A 9,066-nucleotide genomic window follows, 5' to 3' on the forward strand; every position below is an offset into this window, starting at 1 on the left:
GCAGGATGTGTGCTCTTAGGCTTCAGGTGTGCGCTGTAGTGGAGCCAGAGTGGGGGCAAGGGGGCGGTCGCCCCAGGGCCCACAAGGTCATAGTGCCCGTTTTATGTGATATGTTCACATTTAATCGGAAACAAATTATTATAATAAAATGTGCAGTGTGTGAGAGAAGGTACGCATATGACTGTGGGCTCCAATTTGCCAGTTCTTACATTACGACTGTCCATGAATGCATCAGAGCTGTAAGCCAGCGCTGATTGGCTGTGCGGCATTGACGAGTTTTTTCTTTTACACTTGATCTGAACTCTCTGGAGGAAAGTTAAACAGTACGAGTATGCTAAACACTGCTAGCCGCTAGCGGTACTACCCAAAACCTAACATCGGAGCCACTGGTGAGTCAGTGAAACCTTCAAAAATATTATCTTTATCAGAATGCTGTGGTCTTGAACACCTGGATATTTGAATGTGCCTTGTGTTGCTCTCAACTATAAGAGACCGCCGAGTCTATTTTTTTCTAATATATGTGAATTCCAAAAGATATAGATAGCTGTTTCTATATCTATCTGAATAGATTGTGTAATTTTAGACCAGCTGTGTTCATTTTATATTTAAGCTGTATCAAAGATGGTACAGATGTAGCCCGTGACTTTTTATCTAAGTTTTCAGCACCATGGACAGCGGACGCTCTGAGAGTGACGCCTGTCAATCTGCATTTGTTTGTATGTATGTGTGTGTGTGTGTGTGTGTGTGCGTGTGTGTGCGTGCATATGTGTATTTGTTCTTCAGAACAAGTTTGCGAACTCGTTTGTGACTTTATTCTGCTTTCTGAGACATAGAGGTTTGCTTGGCTCAATAAAAGTGAGCACTAGTGTGTTGTTTGATGGTAGCATGAGGGATTGTTTGAATGGTAAAATTACTATCATAAGGGCCCATCGAGAATGCTCCGCCCCCTCTGTACTGAGACCCACGCTCCGCCTCTGGGTGTGCGAGACGGACAGCAAAAAGTTTAGTTTAATTTATTTCATTTTCTGAGCAGTTTGCATTGGTCAGTTTCGAGATTTACAACAATTAAATACATATTGGCTAAAAAAAAGAAGTAGGCTGAAGCTAAAGCTTATTTACGCCTGCCCCCCATACAACCGGTGCCCATACCTCCCACTCCAGTCTGTTTGAAAAAAAACAAACAAAGAAGTCCAGAGGTGAAAGCATCAAACAGTATCCGTGCAATATACATACATTAATTCACCTTTTCCCTCTATACAATGTGGGATGCTTTATAAAGTAAAGTCATACGCATGAAAAACAAAAGAAACAATAATAAAATAAAAAATAAAAAATATAAAAAACAAGTCCAGAGTCTCTCTTTTTTGTTCCTTTCTTCCTTTTCCCTTAACAACACATGAGCTTAGAATGGTCACATTTCATAGACAGACACATACCGATGTTGGTTACCTGTCTATGATCTATCTTTTGGTCATAACTCATATAATCAGGACTAAGCAAATGACAATATCCACCTTATACCAGAACTGATCATGTAAAATTAGGCTACCCTTCCCAACAAACTTACTAACACAGGATTTATACAACTTCAATTGAAGTTTGTATAGTATATTTGATCACACACTAAACATTTGATCACACATTGCACATACAAAACAGCCCATCATAATGTGTTGTCCAGTTTCTGAATTGTGTCTTCTGAATGTGTTTGAGCGGCGGTTGAGACCATAAGTGTGAATTCTCCGGCTCCAGATTGGCACTTGTAAACTGTGGAGTTATACACAGAGGAAAATAAATGGGTCACCGTACCCAAATGGAGAAAATGAGTGGAACTGATTGATTGACTCGCCGCAGACACGCGTCCGAATCGGTTGTCAATCTCCACCCTCAGTTTACCAGCCCAGGCTGGGAACGGGCTGCACGTTTTAAGTCAGAAGACTGCTGCGCAAAGGATCGTGGACGGAATCAGCTGACTGACTGGAGATAGTCTGTGGAATTCCACGTGTGCTGGAAGGAGGCTGTGGTTTGGAGATGCTGGATCGTCACAGCCGGGGCTCACGGAGGAGCACCGGAACGGCGGGGTCCGTACGCGATGCATTGGGTGCTGCGGCGAGGGGCGTCGGAGCCGGAGGCGGGTAGAAGTCCCCGATTGGCGGAGTCAGCGTAGGAGCGGCAGCGAGTGAAAGAGCGGAGCCGAGCAGCGGATCTCCGGTTGGCGGGATCAAGCGGCAGAGCCAGAGCGAGCAGTGCACCACCATGTGCCATGTGTACTAAGCATCGGAGCGGCAGCAGCGGAGCAGCAGACAGTTGAGGAAAGCTTTGCTAAGAATTCATATAAAGAACCACACACACACACACACAGTCATTAATGCCATTAACTAAAAGTGTGCACACAATAACTGAAACTGAAGCTTGAAGTAGAGACATTACTTCGAAGGAAGATACTTTATTTTCATGGACATTTGTGTTGTGTGTGGGTTGAACTTTTGAAATGACGATTGAAAAAATTACTTTTCCCTTTGGTATTTAAATGAACTGGTATTTGCAGTAACTGACTGGTCTATTGTTTCATGGTTTTTCTTTCTTTCTTATGAAATAAGGATACAAATTGGGAGCATCAATATGAATGAAGCCGCTGCAAAAAGCCTCCTCAAGCCTAGCAACTGAAGGTAAAGTTGCAAGGAAGCAAGAGTCAAATGTGCATAGCTCTGCTGAGCACTCAGTGGAGGAGTGTTCAAAGCTGCGGAAGAAGCAGTGGGAGATAATGAACTTTCTATTGGAGGAAGGAAATTTTTCTGCCTGCCTGTGTACTGGGCACATGAGCAAAGATGACAAGTGTACTGAACCCAAATTAAAGCACTATCACAGACTCCATACAGTCCAAGGAATCACCAAGCAGCTGCACATTACCACATCCAGGATCTGATGGTCCTACAGGGGCCGGAACACATGATTGCGTCCTGTCGATCCTACCTATTAAGATGGAGTCCATCCAAGGCAGTAGCACAGCAAAGCCAGGCATCGGATTGGCCATTGCTGCAGTGAATAGGATCACGGCCAAACAATCAATATCTGCATGACTTCAAGGAAAATGACACAAAGACACTGTCTGAGGAAACTTCAGTTTCACAGGACGACGGACCCTCTGTTGTAAAAGAAAGATCATATTAGGAGAAAATGCCTGTGAGCATGGACAACATCAAGGAGGTGGACCTGTCTAAGTGGCCATCTTTAGATGGTTTTGACATTCCTCATATCCAAGCTGAGGAGAAAGGTTCTCATCCTGATGTTGCAGCAGAGACGGAAGATGAACATGTGAAGTCTGCTGACTTGGACGTTCCAGGTTCACCTCAGGTTGTTCACTCAGACCAAGACACAGGCTCACATGCTTAATAGTCTGTTGTGAGTGATGGACTTGAAGGTTGTAGAACTCTACAGAAAACCGAGCCAGAACCAGAGGCTGCAGAACCACAGGTGTTAGAAAGACCAAGACTCCAGTCTCCACTACAGCGAAGGACCATGTCTGGACAGCGAAGGAATGAAACCGGTGATAACCGTCTAACTGCTAAGACATTAATCCACCGTGTCAGCTGGACGGCTTGCGCTGGATGTTCCATATCTTTGATGGAGGAGGCAGAGAGGACAACGCTGAAGGAGCAGGGTGAAGGCAGCACTGCCCTTTTCTTGAAGCTCCAAGATTTCATCCCTTAACTGTGGAAAAGACAGTGAAGCAGGAATGAAACATGGCAGCATGTTGGACAGGCCAGTAACTATCACTGCAGAGTTGCAGTTAATGAAATATTATGGGTGAACATATGGAAAGGTTTTTGATTGGCTTTTTTTTTTTTTTTTTTTGGTCTGTTGCTTTATTTGAAATGATTTGTTTTCTCCATTATGTAATTATGTTTTGAATCATCATGTCCTCCTGACATGAACAATTAGGGCCCAGTGTGTAGGAGCCATTTGTCATTTTTATTATTTGATCACAAATCTAACTGATTTCTGTTACTATGCTGTGACTTTCGTTGCTCTGAAAAAAAAGAAGAGATAGAAAGAAGAAGAAGAAGAAGAGAATAGATTAAGGAAACTCAAAAGAAACTACACAAATGAGCATATATATATATGTTTTTATTTCTGACAGTTACTGGTAGTTTTAAATCTAGAAACCTTTAAATATCGAGTCATCTGGAAAGAGAACCTCAGTAATGTGTCCAACCACTGAAGGATATAGTATGCAAAATCAGATGGTTTCCAAGAGTCAGATGTCATTAAGATTATAACCATGCGCAAACGTTATGAATCTGCTTTGAAATAACAGGTACAAGACCAAAATAACCAAAATCTGTGACTGATAATGATTGCATTCCTCCTAAAGTAGTAGAAAACACGGGGGAGGGAGCTAACATGAAAATGCATCAAGTTGAAAAAAGTTGGCAAGTTCAATCAAACAGTGACTCAATCACAAAAGATAGAATAGAACAGAATAGAGTCCATTTATTGTCATCATGCATGTATGATGAAATTTAGAAACAACTCTTTGGTGAAAATAAGAAAGAAATAGGAACGGCAATAAATAATATAAATATATACATGAAGGGAAAACAAACAGTGAATCCCAGTGGAAAAACAGATTTAACACAATGAAACTGATGTTTTACCCTTCGGTCAAACAGTTATCCGGTGATCTATAGTTTGAGGCCTTTGCACATTTTATGAAACTTTCAAACAATGGAGGATTTGGACCTGAAGAAGTGCAAGACATCAGAGGAGGGACGACGGAGACTGCAGGAAGGCTGAGTGAGTCCACATGTCATCATGACAAATGTCTCAGTGATGTTTGTATAAAGTAGTTCCTGTAGTTCCTCTGTGGAGATGATCCTCAATAATCTGTCATGAGGAAACCATCAGTCCACTCATCCGATTAGCTGCCACTATTTGTTACATGTTTATTATTCAGCCATAGAAAGCTAAATTTTTCATCATAGAGGTTCAGTATATTCTTCAATTATCAAAGTTTGCATGTTAATGATTTATTGCAAAATATTTTCAGAAATTTTTCAGCTGTTCCAAAATGTCAACAAAAACCTCCAGAGAGACCCAGTTTTCAGTATTGGTTCAAACTTGGACTGTGAGTCTTCTTTCATATTCTTTTTCAGATTGTATCTGTTATTTTCTGTAACATTCAAATCAGATTGAAATGTTTGGACTCCTGAAAGTCATTTCATCAGCCCTCCCAGCAGCTGAAAATCAAATGTTCATTTTCTTAATTTAAAAAAAAAAAAAAAAAAAAAAAAAAAGCAGATATTGTCTTGACTCTTGATCTTCTTGAGACTGGAAACAGACCCCCAAACTGGGTCAAGAGTGAAGATTTGCTGTTGTGGAGCTTTTTTAAAGATTGCACTCAATGTTGTTTTAACAGCTGAAAAACCTCCCAGCATGACGTTCGTCAGCATCTATTGTGAGAAAAAAACAAGTTCAATCGCACACAACACAACATGCAGCACAGGTCAGCAGGGCAACAGAGAAGGTTGGGGTATTTGTATAGTAGGGCAAGTTGGGGTATCTGGACATCCAGCTCCACCTCACAGCAACACTTCAGTATCTTGAACAGAGATCAAGAACTCAACATGTGGAGCTCCATGCGCTTTCCTTCATGTGGACATGAAGCCAAAGTGTAACCAAAATCCAAAGGCCTGATGTCAAACAGTCCAACAAAGCGTCTCATAACGTTCTGCCCTCTCTGGGTCTCCTTACAGACTTTCTGGCTGTAAACTCTGATTCTCAGCGTGAAGTGATCTCCTCGGCTCTGAAGTCAGACTGTCATCTGCAGACTCTGAGGTTAGTTCACTGGCTGAAGTTAGGATCTGTTTGAGTCAAATAACTGAGAGGAGTTCAGGAGATTCCAGATGTTGGAGTGAGAGAGTGGACTGAGCTCTGCAGCATAGTTAGTGATCAGCATGCTGATGAGAGCTCTTCTCCTCCTGGTGGCTTCAGCTGTTTGGACTTAACATTTATAAACTCTTCCAGTCTGAACCTTCTTCAGCTCTCAGTAAGTTCAATAACAATCTTTGTCCTTTAATCTCACTTCTTTGTCTCTTTATTCAGCTTGGAGCTCCACAGTTTGTCAGTTCAGTTCAGTTGTTCTTCAGTGGTCTCAGCTCTGAAGTCCAACCCCTCCCTCCAGAAACATCTGGACCTGTGTCTCAACCAGCTGCAGGACCCAGATGTGCAGCAGCTGGTTGATCTTCAGCAGAGTCCAGACTGCAGCCTGCAGACTCTGAGGTCAGTGGATGGAGTGAGTGGTGAGTCCATGCTGCTTTCAGCAGGTTTGTATTGAACACAGTTTGTATGAGAACAAAGGTCACAGTGAGGCTGTGAGAGGAGAACGCTGAGCAGCTTCAGGACTGGACAGCAGAGGACACACAGTCAGCCAATCAGAGGAGCCACAGGCTTGTTGTGTTGCTCTGACAGTGGTGGTCCTTCATGAACTCTGAGCTGCTGACTGCTGCTCTGAACAGGACTGAAGCGAGGACGCTGTGTGCCATAAAGACCTACTGAGGAGAGCAGAGCTTCATCCAGCAGCGAGTGACAGAGCAACCACCAGAAGATCTGCTGTCACTGCAGTGCCAAGAGCTGTGAGTCCAGCATCCAACTAGGGTTCCTCGGGAGGTGACAAAGAACCATCACTGTGTGGACTGAACCTTTTCTGCTCCTCTTCCTCTTCCTCTCCCTCTTCCTCCTTCCCTTCCTCTTAATCACTCCTCATGACTCTTCTCCTCAGCTTTTGACGTCAATAGACTGTCAATAGCATGATCAGAATCACAATCCTGCCATAATGCAAAATGTTATTTATTCAGAACTTTACACTTCACAGTGTGACTCTGTGGAACACTACATAGAGCTTACATCCTTGTTTTTCAAAGACTGCTCTGAGAAGAATTATTCCGCTCTAAACCCAGCAATGCTCTATGGTCATTATTGGATTTATTGGATTCTCAGGGCAATCTCTTCAGTTATGAACAGCTCTGTATCAAGCAGAATTTGAATCCATCAAAAACAGGTGGAAACAAGAAAGAAAATTAGCTTTAGACACTGAAACAATCCCCAAAGAAGATACAACAAATTTGAAAAAAAAAAATTACAACAAATAGTTGTCATAAAAAAAATACTCTCATATTACAGAATTGATACGCATCCAGCTTCACTTTCACTTCAGGGCATTTAAATTCTGAACAAGAAATTAAATAATCACTTTATCAGAAGCTGTTCCACTGAATTTCTATTTCCAGATGACCCAGATAGCAAACAATCTACTGAAATTTGATCATAGATCGAGGGAGAAACTAGCGACAATGTATTTACCTTTCTTGTGCTTTTAAAAATCATGAAGGATATTTATCTATTCAAAGTAACGACTCAGAATACGTCTTAAGATCAACAACAACATCTGCTGGTTATGGGAGATTGATGTTGAGACAATGGACCAGATATTCTCCTCATGCACTGAAATATAACATTTTTGGTGTGATTGCTAAAAATAAATTATCTCTTCATTTCTGAGTGATATCACAGGAAATATAACTTTGTGACTTACTTCAGAAGAAAAATGATGAATTAGGCAGTAATATAAATCTATACTGAACCATGTTTTTCATTCATCTGAATCGAATTTCAGTCAATCCCCAATTTTCAATTGTTTTGAATGATTAAAAATTGCATTGCAACTAAATGAAAATGATCAAGACTACTAAGGCTCAGATCTCATACTCAATCTTTGAAACATTCCAGATGAGTTTTGTCCCTTTTGCAGAGAAAAACACAATTTTGATATATATTTAGTTTACCATATTTGTTGTATTTTCTGTTTACTCTCATGTTATATGCAACTTAAATTGTATATTAAAGAATACATCAAATCATGTCAACTCTACATTCTCTATTCTGAAGCTGAACAGATAAAACAATGCAATTCTATTCTCTTTGCTAATTGTCTCTCCATAGACACAGATCATTGAATCCTCAACAAGCACTGAACCAGTCACTGATGCCATTTCCTGCCATGTTAGTGCTTTTCTCAAATTTGTTGTTTATCCAGTGACTGGAAAAAAACACTTACACTCAGCCTCTGTATCTCTTTGGTCATTCATCAGTGACCCATCTGCTACATTATGATGGAATCATTTCATTTTTGATTTAAGCTTTCTTGTTTTGAGTCAGCAGTGCCTATAACTGCTGAAGCTGTCATAAGCCTTGAATGATAAAAATTGTTCTTTTGAGAGCATAATCTTCTACTGCTTCCCATATGTAAATATGCAAAAAGAGCTAAAATTAAAACTACAAAAGGAATTTTGAAGTAGTGAAAGAAATTACTTTGCTTCATAAAGTGGAGAGAAAAAAGGCACCAAAACAAAGTGGCCTAAATGTGATAGCATCTGTTGGGTACCGTCGTGGTTACATAATAAGCCGGCTGTCATTCACTTAGTGAAAAAGATGGATGCAAATGATAACTCTAAAAAATAACTCTTAGAGAGCACAACTGACTGAGTGAGGGAAACCTGTTGTTGCTCTTCAACCTCTGCAGGATTGTATAATCATTTGGTATTCAGGTGTAAAGTGCTTTGGGGACTGCTAAATAAGTGGAAAAAAAAACTGTAAGTGAGATACATTTACCATTCAGCAATTTATTTGTTTGACTTGATTTTATAATTTCTTAATGTATCTGAAGACATAGCACAGAAAACATTCAACTCAGTCATGCACAAATACACACAGCAGCAGGCAGCATGTTTTCAGGAGCGCTATAAAAATCTATGGTCCATCTGGCTGTGGAATCAATCTATTTATAGCATCACACCCTAGCGTCATCAGACATTAATAAACAAAAGATGCAAGATATTACAAATTCCATGGAAAACATGAGAATGAGATGCACTAACTTGGATTTTTTTTTTTTTTTTTGGGGGGTTTCTGTACAGTGTTTTCCGATTATTTTGCTTGTCTTGCATTGATTTAGGATGTTCCCTTGTCCTGGACTAATATCACAATGAGAAATTGTGGTACATTCAT

The sequence above is a fragment of the Salarias fasciatus genome, chromosome 23 (assembly GCF_902148845.1).
Source record: "Salarias fasciatus chromosome 23, fSalaFa1.1, whole genome shotgun sequence".
Taxonomy (NCBI): Eukaryota; Metazoa; Chordata; class Actinopteri; order Blenniiformes; family Blenniidae; genus Salarias; species Salarias fasciatus.